A 19,164-nucleotide genomic window follows, 5' to 3' on the forward strand; every position below is an offset into this window, starting at 1 on the left:
ACACATCAGTGGGTTCAGAGGATTTATTTCTTGCAACTAGCTCGTAATCAACATCCTCGGAATCATCAACAGAGGTGTGATCGTCTTCATCCATTGAGATGTGAGGCCCTCTGTAAAATCTCTTAGATTGAGTGAAATCAGGATTATACCCTGATTGCCTCTTTGATCTGCGGGCCATAACTGGAGCAGGATGCACGCGGTTCAGAGTATCAAAATTAGGCAGATTCTCCACATCGATCGCGTTTCCTGGCTCGCCTGATGCTATAACAGCAAGTGGAACTGGTTCAACGGGAACAGGAACGATCGGCAAATATTGAGAGGAAGATGGGGCTCCCGGTGGTGCAACATCAGTGGCAACATAAGAATCTTGGTATCCCATCTCACTTCTGATATTGTGGGGATCAAGACCTGCCATTTAAAAAGCGAATTTGAGAGTGAGAAAAAAGGTAGGGTTTGCAGAAAACGTAATCGGGATATAGGAATTTCAAGAATATGTTAATGTCCGATAAAGGATATATATATATATATATATATATAAATCCTAGCACAAATGGTAATATTTTTCCTAACAAACTCATAATTACCCTCTCTTCCTTATCTCTCCAAGTTACTAACGGTAACTTTTCTCAACGGCCTAAAATAAAAAGTTGGAATTTAGAATTAAAATCCCATAAATAAGGCAACAATCCGAGATAGATATTTCAGCCCAAATATTCCAAAAATTAACTCCACTTCAGTGTAACTCCACTGAAACAAAAGATCAATCACAAAAATTTAATTTTTAGTAAATAGGGAAATTCATCGAATTTTGTCAATATGGAACTTTACTCAAAAATAGACCCCGGCCTATTGTTCAAATATGCATATGCATGACCTATTTTATGCCTAAAACAGAGTGCAACATAAAATAAAAATGCAATCACAAGCACATGATATGTTCACAAGTATAGTGTTGCCTCTCGTGTTGCAACATCATCAACAACACCACAGTTTTTCAAAAAGTATTTGATACTTACACACTTGATTACCCTTGATTTTAGAAAATTTCCAAAAGTGGTAGCCTGCACACTAAAAGAACAATCTTCATTGGATTCAATTAGGTAGTTTTTTCCATTTTTTTCCGATTATTTATGAAGTTTGTATATATGACATTGGTCATCAAACTTATTAAAAAGTTAAACACTGAATTTGCGAAACCACATTTCACATGGAACACGAATATGGAATACACATACATTCCTCAACTACTTAGTGGTTTAGTCAGAGTTCGATTTGCAAGGGCCAATGTGACCAATAAAAATTTTGTTGAAAAACTTGGCATAAGTCGAAGCACTGTAACAGAGATTAAAACACTACACATCACAAAGTGAATGAAGAATGCCTAAAATCCTAAAAATGCATAAAAAGAAAAACAACAGTGTTGCCTATGGTGTTGTGACATCGTGAACAACACCAGCAAAGGATTATAAAGCACACATGCTGAGAGACCTCCGAAGAGTTGAGAATCTTAGTGTGAAACCTTTTTGGAACAAAACAAAGTACTTTGCACACAAGTCGTTCGTTCGAGATAGGATCACCGTGTACAGATGCTTCATTAGCAAGGCTCTTTAATCTAGTATTGTATTGCATGATGGTCTCACTTTCCTCCATTCTCAATTTTTCAAAATTTTAAGTTAGGAGACGCATTATTGTCTTCTTAACACTTGTCGAGCCTTCACAGTGAGTTTGAAGTTTCTCCCAAGCATCCCTTGCACAAACACAAGTACCAATAAGATTAAACATATTCATATCCACAAAAGTAAAATAGCATTAATGGCTTTAACATTATAATTAGATGAAGAGATTTCACCGGCTCTCCATTGTGCTCTTGGTTTGGGTCCACCGCCTTCTTCATCTCTCATTGGTGGTGACCAACCATCGAGAACACGTTGCCAGGCCCTGGAATCAATAGATTGTATGTATATGCTCATCTTCAGTTTCCATGGACCGTAATTTGTCCCATCCAAGATTGGTGGACGAATTGCAACACTTGTGTACGGAGTATCCTTAACAAACCTATAATGAAAACCAGGAACTCACTTAGTAAAGTCAAGTGGTAGCTCTGATGCCACGTGAAAATCGAAGTGTACGTAGTTTGTTATGTAAAAACAAGCAGTGTTGTACTTGGTATTGTAACACCAACGACAACACAGTGCAGCGGAAATTAAAGCGTAAAATAAAACACAAGTAAATAATTTTGTACGAGTATAAAAACTCATGCGGGTGTCTTAGGGCTAAATATCACTAGAAAAAGTAAGATCAGTCTTACAAAGCAATATTACTGATTTTACGAAAAATCAATAAATCCTAAATTTCTCAACAGTTTGAGAAATCAAATTTGCATCCTAAATAAATCAGAGTAAAACAAATCAGATGCAACTGTCGTAGTCTAAATTTGAATAACAACAAAAATCTTTGATCAACATTATTCCCAAAGTGTTGTCTCCGATGTATTCAACACAACGGCAGCACGGGGACAGCAACAACGACGACTGCAAAACTTCTGCAGAATCCTTCAACTTCGTATCTGCAATTCTTCAATTGATGCTCGTCTGAAGCTCTCATTTTTTGTGCGTGAAATCCTTCTTTTATAGATTGAAATCTAAGTTTAGAAGGTTTTTTTAGATAGAGTCCTATAAAAATAAGGAAACAATTATATGTAGTAATAAAACTCTATCAAATCAAATCATATCATATGTTGATAATAAAATATAGTAATATATCTATTAAATACCTTATCAAGATATAATTAAGCATGACAAATATATTTCTCAAGACTTTCGAAATATACATAATATATTTACCAATACTTTTAACTTGTCTAGAAAGCAAAATTAAATAATATGCAATATTCACAAGGTCGAGAATATCAAGAAATAAAAATTCCTTTCAAGCTTTACTAAGAAAATAATTAAAAGAAGGGTTGAGTTTCTTGTGCTCATTTAATTTTAAATATATTCATAGAATTACTAAATGGTTTAAAGATCACACATTATCAAATTAAATGATTGAGCTTGAATTTGATATTATCAAATACAAATGTAATAATGTCAAGTTAGCCAAAAAGCTTACCAGTTGGTCGTATTGATTTGCATCGTGGTTGAATTTATTTCAGATGCAAAGGATTTATGTCATAATTAACTTCCATGAATTTTGACACTATCACACATAGGGATTAGGCCTGACATTAATGGTTCTAAAACTAGTCGTTCTTGTTCCAGGGATATCGAAGATGGAATTAAAACCAAATTAAGCATGTAAAACTTAAAGCTCGAGCAATGACTCTTGATCACGTTTGACAATCATGATCAAGCTTCACACTTTTTAGAACCATGTTCATTTACAAGAACCGGAATTAAACTACAAGTCCTTGGATTGGTGTCCTAGTTTTGGGATGAAAACAAAAAATTAATTCTGGTTTTGGTTCTTAGGAGATGGTTTCCGTTTACAAGTTACGGTTTTGAGGCAGCTGCTGTCAGGTCTACATATAATTAAAGGCATAACAACATTTTGGAGATTACCATATAAATTTCACCGTGTTTGAAATTTAATTAAAGAATCTCAATATCCCATTATTTTGGGTATCATGAATGCTTATAATTGTGGCCCAGTTTTCAATGGCAGAGAATAACAAACATTTCAAGTACTATTATTTTCAGTGTTAAGTACTGTTAACTATATGATTATCAGCATGTCTACTAAAATAGGAGAAATTGCATATATCATCCATGTAAAATCGTGTGTTTGCTGATAACTCTCTATGAAATTTTTTTGAACTAGAAACCCCTTATGATTCTAAATCTGTAGCATACACCCCCTTCTGGCTAAAAAATGACTAAAATGCCCTTAATGTTATAATACAATTTAATATTAAAATATATTTCTTGTATGACAAATATTATGAAAAATTAATTATATATAATTTTCATAGTTATTTAAATAAAATTTGATTATTTTACTCAATTAAATATAGAATTATAAAACAAAATTAATTTAATTATTTATTTAAGTAAGAGTATTTTTATCAATTTTTAACTGAAAAGGTTGTGTATGCTACAAATTTTGAATCACAGGGGGTTATTAGCTTAAAAAAATTTCATAGGGAGTTATTAGCAAACTCGGGATTTCACATGGGTGATATATGCAATTTTTCCCCTAAAATACTACATTGATGGAGTTTAATTCTATGTTTCATTTCTATTCAGGGTACCCCCAAAACATTATTTTCTTTTTCTTGTAATGTGTTTTCTTCATTCTAGCTAGCCACATTTTGTTGCATGAATCGTTTATGGTTCCATCATTATTCCTCTTCACTAGCTCTAAAAACGTATACGAGTTCTTAAAATGCTGCAACTGTAACAACTTTGGAAGTTATAAAAGTGTGGAACTCTTTTATTAACAGATTTGAAACGATATTACAAGAACCTCTCAGTATGATATATATTCGCAATCAGTGACATTTTTTTTGCAATTGTTTAGCATAAGAAGTTGATTATGGTAGAGTCTTCTCGAACCCTTTCAGAGGTACCATTAATTACTAAGTCTTCTTATTGAAAAGGTATAAGAGCTTTCTGGTTTGTTAGTTGTCACCAAGGAGGATATGAACTACAAAACTGGGCTGAAGATGAGATGCTCACAGTTTAGATGAGTGTCTGTATGCATAATGTGTATTTCGCAGTCGTATAAACATGTAAATGCCTATGTGTATCTCTCCACGTGTGCGTGTATGCGGGTGTGTTTTCGCCTTTTCGGGTATTTGGAGGGGATAGATTGCAATTTTGTTGTGCATAGATTGGTTCCAGAGTGAAGGAGCAAAACTGAAGCCATGTAAATATTGAATTAAAAAGGGTTGACCCCGAAGGGGATCCCATTCCACATGAGTCAGAGGCTCATTGCCTCATGCATAGATTAAAAAAACCATGTAAATATTGAATGTAGTAGTTTTTAGTCCCAGGAAATCTGTAGATTTTATTTATTGCCGCGTAAAATTAATGTGTTACGAAATATGCGAAACTGTGTTTAGAATAAAGAGAATCCTGAATTCAACAAAAAACATTCTCATTTAATTTTGTACCGGAACTTCAATGAGTGTAAATTATTATTGCATTTATTTAATATGTACATGTAAACAATTTATTGTGTATGAATAGATTGATTGAGGATTGTGAAGCACGTACGCATACTTTTTAATTTTTTATCCATACAAATTTCTTAAGATAAAGTTTTCAAGTAATGTTGATTATTTTTCGGTGAGTTGCCTGTTTGTTTGATTTTTGAAAATAGTAGTGGCTAGTGAGTTTGACAAAGGAAAATAATAATTTTATTAAAAATGAATGACACAATATTTTGCTCGTGTCGAACCGACATGTAAGGTAGGTTGGGAGAAGCATATACGAGCAGTAAAAGATTGTCATAACAAATGTAAATATGTTGTTGAGATTAATCCAAGAACAACACACGAGAGAGAATGGAAAAACAATTCAATTAAACAAAGTGCCAGAAAAATAAGAACGCAAAGACACAAGATTTACTTGGTTCGGATATTAATATCCTACATCCAAGGTTCTTGGGGGTGTACCCAGTATGAATCCACTAAATGAATGTAATTCAAGATACAACACTCAATTCTCTCAGACAAGACTTAAGATTTGCTAAATTCTCTAATAAACACAGATGAAGATAGCGGCAGCTTCGAACTTCCAAGAACATCAATCTCGAGCTCTGTGGCAGAGAAGAGTTCCGTCTCCCGATTAGCTACGAAAGATGAGGATGAAGGTTATCAGTTAGTCTAACTAACTCTCTTGCTACAGATTTAAACTGAAGGCTAATCCTCTCCATTCAATCTCAACCACTGGATCAAGATTAAGTAATCTTAACCGTTGATTCTAATAATTGAGTCAAATTAGTCTTCACAAATCTCCACCTATTTGGCTCAATCTCTTGCATTTCAGTGATTCAAATAAGTAACCCCAATGCTACAATGTTTAACATTCATTCCAGTATATTGAGCATGTTCAAAGCATCCTTGAGTTTGTTCACTGGAATCACTTTTGTTAACATATCAGCTGGATTCTCTTGAGTATCTATTTTTTTCACAGTGACAAGCTTCCTTGAAACGATATCTCTGACAAAGTGTAATCTCACATCGATATGCTTAGTTCTTCATCATGAAACATAGCATTCTTTGATAAGTGGATTGCACTTTGAGAATCACAAAAAACACTTGTAGACTCTTGATAATATTCTAGCCCAGTAAGAAAACCCTTTAACCATAGAGCTTCTTTTACAGCTTCGGTGAGTGAAATTTACCTAGCTTCTGTCATTGACAAAGATACTACATGTTGCAGACAAGATTGCTTACGTCATTTCCTCCAACTGCGAAAATATATCCAGACAAAGACCTTCTCTTATCTAAATCCACAGCATAATCTGAATCACAATATCCAGCTACCTCGCAAGTTAGAGGAGTTGATGTAGAGTAAACTAACTTTAGTTTTACTGTCTCCTTCAAATACCTAAGCAACCATTTTACAGCTTTCCAATGTTCTGTGCTCGGATTGCTAATGAACCTACTAATTAGTCCTAATGCAAAAGCAATGTCATGTCTGGATGATACCATGGAATACATTATGCTGAAAACTGCATTTGAATAAGGTATTGTCTTCATCTTTATAGATTCAGCTGTTGTCTCTTCCACCCTTACAAATTTCAGTTTGAAATGAGCTCCTATTGGGGTATTAACTCCTTTATAATCCTTCATACCAAATATATCAACTACCTTTCTTATATATCCCTCTTGAGAAATAGACAAGGTCCTTAACTTTCTGTTCCTTTGAATATCCATCCCCAAAATTCTTTTTGCTGGACCAATATCTTTCATATCAAATTCAGAGTTGAGAACCTCCTTCAACCTCTGTATTTCCTTTAGATCTTTACATGCAATAAGCATGTCATCTACATAGATAAGTAGATATATGTATGACTGATTTGGAAGCTTTTGACAGTAGACACAACTGTCATATTTTGATCTTTGGAAGCCCCTTCGAAGCATAAACTCATCAAATCTGCAGTACCATTGTCTTGGTGATTGTTTAAGTCCATAGAGTGATTTTTGTAGCAAACATACTTTTTCAGCTTCTCCTTCTTTCACAAAGCCTTCCGGTTGAGCCATTATGATCTTTTCTTCTAAATTTCCATGTAGAAAAGTTGTCTTGACATCTAACTGTTCTAGTTCCATGTCATGCATAGCTGTGATCGCTAATATGATTCTAATTGAAACCTTTTGCTACTAGTCAAGCTTTGTATCTAGCTTGTTCAACCCCAAGAATACCGGGTTTTCTTTTAAACATCCACTTACATCCAATGACTTTAGTTCATTTTGGTCTATCAATCAAAACTCAAGTATTATTCTTGTTTAATGACTTGACTTCTTCCTCCATGGAAATCTTCCATTCTGGCCAATTCTTACTTCTTACAGCTTCAATGTAATTGGTTGGCTCTTCAAGTTCAATAAGATCAGCCACATTCAATTCAAAAGCTGTAAAATCAGAACTTACAAACCTTGGAGGTGGTCTTATTTCCCTCCTTACCCTGTCTCTTGCAAGCATGTAATCATTTTGTTGTTGATCACTCTGATTCTCTTTGTGTTGTCCTTCCTCATTCAACACTTCATATGTCTCAGAGTTAGGTTCTGGTTGATCATGTCCAGTATTTTCATCATCGTGCCTCTCAGGTTTTGTATGAGTTTCTCCACCTTGATCTTGATTCATTGTAGTTTTTGAATCTGAGAAGATGTCCAGATCTTGTGACTCCACCTGAAATCTTAAATTCTGCTCAGCTTGTTTAGAGCTGGCTGTGACTGAATTTTTCATGTTAGGCATACATTACAAAAAAAAATACCCTTATAAGAACGGTTTTTTTTTAACTTTTAAGAGCGGTTTTCAACCGTTCCAAGACTTTTACCATCGGTTTTATAACCGCTCTTCTTATTGGCGACCTTATATCTTATAGAAGCAATTTTTTTTACCGTTGATACAAGTTAGAAAACAACTCCTATTGTTAACTGCAAGTGCGGTTTGAAACCCATTTTACATGACGTTCATATAACAACTATTTCAAACCGCTCTTGTGACAAGGGATTTACCACCGATTTAAGGTCGCTCTTAAAGCTGTTAGATATAAGAATGATCAAAACCGCTCTGACTACCTTCTATTAAAGAGCATTACAAACCGTTACCAAGAAAATAGCTTTAGAAATACTTTTAAACTATTCCTAAAGCATTATTTTTGGAGCGACTTAAAACCTCTGTTCAAGCCATGGATATAAAAACATTTTCAAAATATCTTTGATTTAGAACCGTTTCCTATTTCATGCTAAAGCACAATCATGGAGCCTATTTTTGAATTGTTTCCAGGTAAATGCTAAATTACAATAGTGGAGTCTATTTCATAGCCACATCTCTTCAATATGGGAATTCTCTTTTAAAATAAATTTAGTGATGGTTTTTAAATTAAATATCATTTCCAAATTTATTTAAATAATTGACAAGATAATTCATCCATCAATAACAAAAATAAATAAATACACATCAATTAAGGAAAATAAATCATTTACATTTAATCTCAATCCACAGAATCAAAATATTAACAATCTATTTATCCACAATTGCATAACAATATTATAAATACCAACATAGAATAAATTTAGTTTATCTCAAAAGTTTAAGTACTATCTCGTTCTAGTGTTGGGACTTAGGAAGGGACTTGGGAAGATCTACGATCACTTTCACATATTTGGATTCATAATATGTAGTTGAACTCCTCACTACATTAAAAATTAAAATAGAAATCAGTATTGCTAAATATGTAATGACTTTAATAAAAGTGAAATAAAATTGTAAAAAAATTATACCTAAAATACTGTCATGTGCTTATGTTGGTTTTGTTTCCACGCATGTCACGACGGTGTTGCACAATGTCATATTTAAGTAAAACCTGTTAAAAAAATTAGTCTCATTAAAGATTGTTAACACAATAAAAAGAGATAAGTTAGATCCTACCTATACAGGCACTGCCTTGAGGTAGATTTAATGGTTGACATTTATTAATAAAAGTGGATTTTATTATTTTTTAGTGGACCCTGCATGTATTGATAAATGAAGACTCTTAGATCTATTATGGAGGTAATGTCTGTAAAAATAGGATGAAATAAACCATAAAAAGGATATTGGAAAGTCATTTCAAACAACAAAACATAATATTACTTACCATTGAAAAAGGGGAGCATCTCTCTTTTTTTCTTCATTTACGGGGCCCAACAACACTACTAGAATGAGGAAGACAGGTTCAAATGAAAATGGAGAATTTCTATTCTAATTTATGGGCTATGTTAATTAATATACACAGAAAAGAATTCCGACGTAAATTCATAACCTATTTTTCAAAATTGATTGTATGTAGAATCATAGAAACAAAATTTAAAAAAAAAATCAAACAACAGATTAATTTCTTGAAGAAAGAACCACCATAAAAATAAGAAAAAAAACAAGTAATCGTGATAGGATGCACAAACATAAAAACAAAGATGTTTGTGAAACATGTAAACTACCTTCAGAAACCATAATCGAATTCCATTAAGTTGGATTAAGTGGCGGCACAACAAAAAAAGGAGAGGATGGAGATATACTTAGAGAGATGGGAAATCTTGAAAGAGCGAGAATAATAAAAATGAAAAATAAATATGCGTAGGAATTTGAAATAAAAGGCGCCAATTTAAAATTTTTCAATTTTTTGAAAGGGAATTGGGGGCGGTTTCAAGAACGAGAGAAAAATTTTGATTTGGAGATATAATAAACCCACGTACAAAGGGAATGGAAAGAAAATATAAATACTAAATTATTTTGTAATAATGAATTAAAGAATTTTATTACGTTACAAAGAATAAAGTTCAAGGATTATAAAATCTAGTTTATGTGGGTATATGAATGTTTTATCAATCAAAATTATATATAATATTTATATATATATATATATATTACTTAATATTAAAGAAGAGAATCACTTAATATCCGAATTAAAATTAATGTGGTGAAACGAAAGACAAAATATCTAAAATGTCCTTAAAAATGCAACAAAAAAATAACATTTCTATCTTTATTTTAAACTTCATTTGTCCATGATTTTCTCAATTTTTGTGCTTTTATTTTATTTTAAAATTTACATTGATTTAAAACAAAATATTAATATATGTATACAATAAATAATATTCATATGTTAATTACACACGCAGTGTGTGTGCAAGCGCAACTAGTATATATGAAATATAGTCAATTTAATCATCGAAATTTTTGGTTTAGGTTATCTAAGTAATCAGAGTTAAGACTTAGTGTAGTAATTTAAGTGACCTGAGATTCGTTTTACATAACTAGATGCTAAAACATGTTTAAAAATTCATTAATTAAACAAATCAGATCAGAAATTAGCATCGGAAGGCTTGGAAAAGGTTCGGAGGGCCGAAAAGTGTTCGGACTAACCAAAACGGTTCGGTTGGACCGACCGATCGTGATCGGTCCTTCCGACCCGATCAAATTTGATATGATCTCCCGGTTGTATGTCGCCGTTTGAATATATAGGGTATCCGTTTATTTAAATTTCACGTCTATTTCTAATTAAGTTTTATTATTATTTTTAGTTAATTCACTCTTGAGTTCTTATTAGTAGGTGATCCTGCCTAGGTCGCTACAGTAACATTGATTTTTTATTTTTATTTATGTTGGATTCCTACGATACAAATTATTAACATGACACGGGACATATGGTGAAACAAGTCAACTGTTTCAAAATCCAAAATAGACGAACTTATGTGGTGAATTCGACTATTTCTTTCACACATATTCGTAAAAATAGGTCGACAGGTTCGTTCTATAATGAAAAATAATATTTTACCGTTTACACAATAAAGTAATATTTTTATGAGTTGAGTGGAGTTGGATATCTGTTTCAAAAAATTAATCCGTGAAACAATCTTATGAATTTTTAGTACATTAATTAGAATAACGATGTTATTGCTTATAAAAGGCATATCAGTACGAGCGGTTTACATCAAATGTTTCTAAAAAGTATATATACAATAAGAACAATTCGAAAAGAAAACTTAAAAGAATGGAGTAATAAAAGTGATTTCTAGCAGCACTTTACACAAATCTTTGCTAAAAGTATTCTATAGGAGCGGTTAATAAATGCTCCTAAAGATTCGAGCAATAAAAACAGTCTTCAGCAGCGGTTTACTAAAAACCGTCGCTAAAAAGATTAAATACAAGAAGTTTAAAGATTGATCCTAAAAACTTCATCAATAGGAACACTTTTTAGCAGCAGGTACTACACACCGTTGCTAAAACTACCCAGTAAGAACAGTTCCACAACCGTCCTTATAATATAGGTAATTAGAAGCGGTTTATTCCGAAGCGCTGCAATTGTTCGCTTTTCAAGAGCGATTTTGAAACCACTCCTAAAAAACCGCTCCAAAAAACCCATTTTTTGTAGTGATATAGGATTCATTTTCATTAAAAATTACATCCCACTAATTATGAATTTAAGATCATCCAACAACCATACTTTGTAGCCTTTAACACCAACTGGATATCCTATGAAAACACCTTTTATATAGGATTTAACTTGCCTTGTTTAACATGAACATATGCTATACATCAAAAAACTTTCAAGTGATTATAATATGGTTTTAGTTTAGATCATTTAAACTCAGGGACCAAGAAATCTATGGCAGAAGATGGAGATCTATTAATAAGATAACAAGCTGTTGAGGCAACTTCAGCCCAAAACTTGCTAGGTAGCCCACTTTCACTTAACATGCATCTAACTTTATTCATAATAGTTCGATTCATACGTTCTGCTACACAATTTTGTTGTGGTGTGTATGTGCATGTTTTATGTCTTGCAATGCCAAATTTCTTGCAGAAGTATTGCAGAATTCCAATCCATTATCGGTTCTTAATATTTTGATTTTATTTCCTGCTTGATTCTCAATTAAGGTATTCCATTCAACAAATTTATCAAAAGCTTCATCCTTTGATTTTAGAAAGTAAATCCACACTTTTCTAGAATAGTCATCAATCAAAGAGATAAAATATTGAGCTTTTGAAAGAGAGTGGTACCTTTGGAGAACCCCACAAATCAGTGTATATATTCAAGAGTTGATTTTGTTTTGTGAGTTCCAGTGCTGAATTTCAGTCTATTAGCTTTTCCAAGAATGCAGTTTTCATATAACACCAGATTTTTTATCTGCTTTGGATCCAGCAGACCTTGCTTTCTAAGCTCCTGCAATCCTTTGAGGCTCATATGACTGAGCCTCTTATGCCAAAGCTTAGTTAAATCCTTGCTAGCCACCACTGTATTTGTTTCAGCTGTAATGGTATTTGCTCGTAGAACATACAAGCCTTGCTCCAGAATTCCTTTCATTACTACTAAGGAACCTTTAACAACCTTTAGAATTCCATTTTGTTCCTTTTAGGTTAAGCCCTTTTGATCCAGTGCACCTAGAAATTAAATTCCTTTTGAGATCAGGAATAAATCTGACTTTAGTGATGATCTTCACTGATCCATCCTCCATTTTCAACTTTACAGAGCCTATACCATGAACTTTACATGACTGATTATTTCCCATCAAAACTTGCCCACTAATGACCTCTCTAAAATCAAAGAACCAATCCCTTCTTGGAGACATGTGATATGTACAGCCGGAATCCAAGATCCATTCCTCCTTTGGATCATTTGTGGATATGGTTAGGACCTCTGCTTCCTCAAAATCCTCAAGCACATTTGTTGCTTCATTTACTTGATTTGAATCATGTCTCGGACTATTCTTTCTTTGAGGACAGTCTCTCCTTATGTGGCCTTCTTTCTTGCAAAACCAACAAGTTTTCTTAGGCCTGGACTTAGATCTAGATTGTCTTCTGCCTCTCATTCCATAATCCTTCCTTTCAACTGATCTTCCCCTGATATTTAATCCTTCTCCAACTGTCTTGAGTTGTTTCCCAGTTGCCCTCATATCTAATTCCTTCGAGTAGGCTGCTCCAATGACTTCTTCAAGTGTAAGAGTTTCTCTCCCATATTTCAGGGTATCCCTCAATTGGTCATAAGCCTTAGGTAACTTTGTAGTTTGTAAATTCATCTGTGTTTTCATCTATGGATTTATTTTCATCCATTTTAAATCCATAAAAGCGCTGCTTCAAGTAGATTCTATTGGGGAGAGTCCTGGTCATATACAATTGTTCTAGTTTCATCCACATTTCGCAGGCAGCCCTCTCCTTCACTAATTTTCTGAGAATCTGATCTCCTAAACTCAGAACATTTGTATTTCTTGCCTTTTTAAGTATCTCTTCTTTGTTCTTTATTGAATCAGCCATCTTTGACTCTCCTTTTAGAGCATCATCCAGCCCCAAATTTCCAAGGTGAGTCATCATCTTTTCTCTCAAGAGATTAAAATCATTTTTCCCGTCAAATTTCTCCAGCTCGAATCTTGATGTTGGCATATTGTGAAATATCCCCTGGCCAGTAGACATCTTCAATAGAACAACTCAAGAACTTCACTTAGACAGAAAAACGAGCACCTCTAGAGCAACTCAAGATAGATCTCTCGATCAATGAATAACCAAGCTCTGATACCAGTTTGTTGAGATTAATCCCAAGAACAGCACACGAGAGAGAATGGAAAAACAATTCAATTAAACAAAGTGCCAAAAAAATAAGAACGCAACGACACAAGATTTACTTGGTTCGGATATTAATATCCTACATCCAAGGTTCTTGGAGTGTACCCAATATGAATCCACTAAATGAATGTAATTCAAGATACAACACTCAATTCTCTCAGAGATGCGATCGTACAAGACTTAAGATTTGTTAAATTCTCTAATAAACACAGAAGAAGATAGCGGCAGCTTCGATCTTCCAAGAACATCAATCTTGAGCTCTGTTGCAGAGAAGAGTTCCGTCTCCCGATTAGCTAGAAAAGATGAGGATGAAGGTTATCAGTTAGTCTAACTAACTCTCGTGCTACAGATTTAAAATGAAGGCTAATCCTCTCCATTCAATCTCAACCACTGGATCAAAATTAAGTAGACACATTTAATCTTGACCGTTGATTCTAATAATTGAGTCAAATTAGTCTTCACATATATGAGAGTTTGTCATCCATTAATCAAAGACTCAATTTCACAACCAAAATTATAATTCTGTTAAGATGCTAATGAGAGCATCAAAGAACGATAAAAAATAAAATTATCTAGCTAAGTTACAAAGTATGATTATGTTAATTTTTGGGGGGTTCAAAAGTTCACACTAGCTTTGATCCCTGACGTGATTTCTACCTTCGATTCTAGCTCAGTCCATCTGTGCATAGGGATGTAAACGAGCCGAGCCGAGCTTTTGAATGTTCAAGCTCGGTTCATTTATAAACGAGCCGATCCCGAGCTTATTTAACGAATATATTCATGACTCACGAGCTTATTCGAGCTTTTATCGAGCCTAAACGAGCTTAATGTATTTAAACTATAAATTTAAATATTCATTAAATTAATTAAAAACTAAATTATATTGTTGAAAAAAATATAATATTATTATTAAAATTTGTAATTTTATTCTAATAAATTAATTTTTATAGATTTTTCAATATTTTTCATAAGTAAAGTGTAAATTTATAAATTAAATATCAATACTATTATTTTTTTCGTCTAAGAGATGACTTACGAGCTTGTTAACGAGCCTGTTAACGAGCATGTTCACGAGCTAACGAGCCGAATATTGTAAAGCTCGAGCTTGGTTCGTTTGCCTTAACGAGCCTCATTAAACGAGCTCAAACGAGCTTTTAACGAGCCGAGACCCGAACCGTTTGCGAACTGTTCGTCTCATTTACATCCCTATATGTGCATTTCCTTGGAATTGACCTGACCCATTGAAGGTAATAACAATTTCCCATTATTCGATCCTAAGTTGCATCTCCAGTGCATTGCATATACGTCTCACGCAAATTATATATACTGGCACTCCCAGATACTGCAAGCACAAAAACGCCAACGCCAACCATAAAAAGCAATAGCAACCAATATTTGTATCATAATATATTACATGATAGGTCGGTCTGAATAGCGTGCGTAACAGAAAACATATTTATCTCGTTTAGAACAAGAAGTTATATATTATCAAGCCTACCTGGGTTCCATATTGTCTTGTGAACTACCTTGCATTTCTCATCATTCGTGTTCTTCTAAATCCAAATCACTAAAGTTTGTAGAACCCTACGACTCCCTGTAGTAACTTAGCATTTAAAATACACCAGAAGTTATAAATGTCTCCATAAGAGTGATAATTTGAGAAAAATAATGGACAAATGTACTGTTTATTTGGTGTTTTCTCAACTCCTCTTGAGGGTAATGTCCCAGCAGCTAAATAAAGTGTTTTATAGCTCTACCCATGAAGAAAGTATCAATCTTTGTGCTTTAAATGAGGAAAAATGAGTTAAAAATATTGGCCGACAAATCAATCTTGGCACCTTCAAGTGGACTCTTGTGGTTAATTTCATGTTAAACATCTATATATTTTTAATTAATTAAAATCTAACGTCAAAGCTATTTTGTTTTGATTATAAAACTTGAAGATGCATGATGTAGTTTAATTTGTTTTCTCTGCTTTTGGATCTTCGGCTATTATGCAGTTTCTCTTTTATTAGTTCATGCCAATTCTTTCAATGTTTTCGTATCATGAAAATTTTCAGGTTTTATCGTATCTAGTTTGACTCATTAAATGTTTTAGATATTCTAGCAATCTCTTATCAAAAAGATATTCTAGCAATCGATGCAACAAATAGTAATGACAGCCAATGGCTTGTTAGCTGCCACCGGTGATCTTTACCTGCCACATCCCTTGGACTAGAGAGTCCCAGCTTTGCTATCTTAAGCTATATATACTTTCTGATAAAAGTTGATCTTTGTCTTCTATAATTAGTGCAAATTATATTTGTTAGTGCAACTAATCACTGGATTTTACGTTGTTTCAGTTACGTGAGAGTTTGGCAGAGCAGTGGAATGTTGCAAAGCGAGAAAGAGTTTGAAAATCTAGAGGGTGCCTCCTATTTTTTTGGTCCGGAAATGCTACTGGCAATAAGGCTTTGATATGAACACAAAAAAAATAGAATTCATACGTTGGTTGGGAGTTTACCATATTCACGTTTCTTGATGGCAACTGTTTGGTGTGGGAAATACTGGATTTGGATTTTTTTTTCCTTGGATGTTATCAAATGAGCGAGGACGATAAACGTTAATCAGATCTTGTATGAATTTAGTTGATTTCACAAGTCATGTGTGGTTTGACATTACATTAGTTATTTGTATTTAGTTGATGAAAGTGGGGGGGAAAAAAATGATTCCATGTAAATATATCTCGTACAATATGCAAAGCCAAACAAGGGCCAAAAACACCCTTTGCAACATCTAAATTGAATGATTTAGACAAATATGATACCATTATCCTGGATAGTATCGAGAATAATTGCAAGCCTTCCCTCGACACGTTGGTTCATCTTGAGCTCGTAAGACATGGCAAACACATCGGCTTCCTTGGATCGGTCCGCAATGAGCTTGCCGATGACCCTGCAGGCTTTGTCGTCTGTGAGGGAAGGTAAGGTGTTCCTGAGATCCTTGGCGTTCGTGGTGGCGACTGATATGACTTTGCTAGTTCCTCGATGCATCACTTTGGCATGGACAAAGCGCTTGGAAAAGAATACGTTGAGCAAGAAGGGTCTCATGTACATATCTGTCCTTTGTTTCCATGATTTCCTATTGGGTTTCTTGGCAGCTTCACCACGGGATCTCCTAGTCCAAGCTGCTTCGATAACAAATCCCTACATGTGCACAAGTATAGGCTACGCTAGCATATCAACTCAAGAAACCAAATACAGGAGAGTAGAAATCAAACCTGAGAAAGACGATTGCGAGTTGGAAATAAATGACGGGAGTCGATTTTGATGTTTGGAAGAGAACAAGTCCACGAAAGAGAAGTGGGTCCTTGTCTTCCACACCCTAAGAGGTCAGAGGATAGAGGGAAAGAGAATGAGAATGGTGTACAAGCCGCCATTTCTCCTCCTTTTTCCTTCGGCTGAGTGAATTATATATTTGGGAAACGCAACACCACGCTCGACTCAATGACGCTCCACAAGACGCGTCAAATCCCCTGGATGACATGCGATGGAATCACAAACAACCACGACATGAAAAAAAAACAGGGGTCGGACCTTGTATGACGAACTAGAAAAATTACGACAAATATTATTGACATGAAATAAAAACAAGTTACATGCCATGAAATGCAATGCCTGATAGATATCAATGGAATAAGAAAATGGGGTCCAAACAAATCGTATCACAACAATATCAGTGGCCACCCGTACCAGCTGCGATGGAATCACAAACAACCACAACATAAAAAGAAAACAAAGGTCGGACTTCAGTACGACGAACTAGAAAAATTAAGACAAATATAACTGACATGAAACAAAATCAAGTAAGATGCAATGAAATGCAATGCAAGCGTGATATGTATCAATGGAATAAGGAATACCAAATGAAGTCTAAACGAATCGTATCACAACAATATCAATGGCCACCCGTGCCAAGAATGCAACATATATCATATCATCACCGCTCATCCACGCACGTAGCATCGAGGGCACGGGAGCTACCCGCTCAACCTCATGTTGTCATCAAAAGTGTCGTATGTAGCATCGAGGACACGGGAGCTACCCGCTCGGACTCATGCTATCTCAGGACTCAATACATCTCAACAGATCAATATAAATATCAGTCAAAGGAATTTGACAAATATCCGTTAACATTTTCCAATAAAAAAGTATTTGAAATAAAATGTGAATTTATTTATTTTAAAAAAGAAAGTAGGATTATTATCAATTCTGCACATTAAAAATTGATATAAATGCATGAATGCAGTCATATAATCCACGTAAAATATCTAAAGTATTTCTCAAAGGATCCAATCTTGTGAAAAATCGTTTATTTCATATTAATTCATGTTTCATTTACATAATCCAAGAATTAGCAAAACTAGTTCCAAAAATCTATACCGACTCTAAAAGTCGAAATTCCCAAATTTTTAATAATTTGAAATTTTCCAAAATACAATAAATCTTGAAATTCATATATAACAATTCTAACACATCTAAAAATCCAAGCAATGCTTAAACAACTCTAAAATTCGAAAAATACCCAATTAAATAAATCTGAAAATCCGAAATCAATTCCCAAAGATTCGAAATATAATCCAAATAAATTCTGGAAAAAAGCAAATGCCTTTGATCAATATAGTAGCTACAACCGATAATAAATGAAATATCAATGGTTGGAATTCAATTAACTCGAAATCCCCAATATTCGAAACGTTCGAAATTATACCTCAATACTTAGAAAACAAGCTCTCAACAACTAAACAAGATCGTCCATAAGCTGAACGGCGGTCGACGACGGCGAGAGGTGGCGGCTGGGCGACGGCTGCCGGAATCGGGTTTCGGGGTGACGCGAGAAAGCTTACAAAAATAGGTATCAGAGTGATAGCTTTCGCCGAGAGTAAAAATTATATTTAAAAGAAAGAAAAGAAGGAAGAATCGTGAAGATGGTGAAAGAAACGATATGGAGGAGGAGGACAGAGATAAGTGCTTTAATATAATCTATTTATATATTTCTATTTATTTTATTTTTATTTATTATTATTATTATTATTATTATTATTATATTCTTATCTAAATATATATGATTGAATTGTAAATTTTCTTCAATATCCACATTATTTCATTAATTATTTGGTTTTAATTGTCAATTTATAATTTTGTCTTTATTATTTCATTTAATAATTAATATTTTTGTCATTTTCAAAGTGTTTTAATGTCTTGCATTTATTTTATACATTAGTCAATATTTATTCAAGGTAGATTAATTTTTAATTTTAATTCATATCATTTTTTGTGTCCATTTATTTATCCAAGATAAATTAATTGTTAATATTTAATTTATGTCCAAAAGTAGAGGTGTCAAAACGGGCTAGGTC

General features: G+C 33.8%; 2 long non-coding RNA genes across 2 annotated transcripts; both read right to left on the minus strand.

Moving 5' to 3' along the window:
- Positions 1–8,705: 8,705 nt before the first annotated feature.
- On the minus strand, positions 8,706–9,366 carry LOC140886227 (uncharacterized). Its single transcript, XR_012151483.1, has 3 exons — positions 9,307–9,366; positions 8,951–9,033; positions 8,706–8,863 (listed from the first exon to the last, which is right to left on the minus strand). It is a non-coding gene; the product is annotated as an uncharacterized lncRNA (long non-coding RNA).
- Positions 9,367–16,429: 7,063 nt separating this feature from the next.
- On the minus strand, positions 16,430–18,743 carry LOC140891792 (uncharacterized). Its single transcript, XR_012152609.1, has 3 exons — positions 18,516–18,743; positions 17,026–17,280; positions 16,430–16,951 (listed from the first exon to the last, which is right to left on the minus strand). It is a non-coding gene; the product is annotated as an uncharacterized lncRNA (long non-coding RNA).
- Between the last annotated feature and the right edge of the window lie 421 nt (positions 18,744–19,164).

Source organism: Henckelia pumila, chromosome 3 (genome assembly GCF_033568475.1).
Source record: "Henckelia pumila isolate YLH828 chromosome 3, ASM3356847v2, whole genome shotgun sequence".
NCBI lineage: Eukaryota > Viridiplantae > Streptophyta > Magnoliopsida > Lamiales > Gesneriaceae > Henckelia > Henckelia pumila.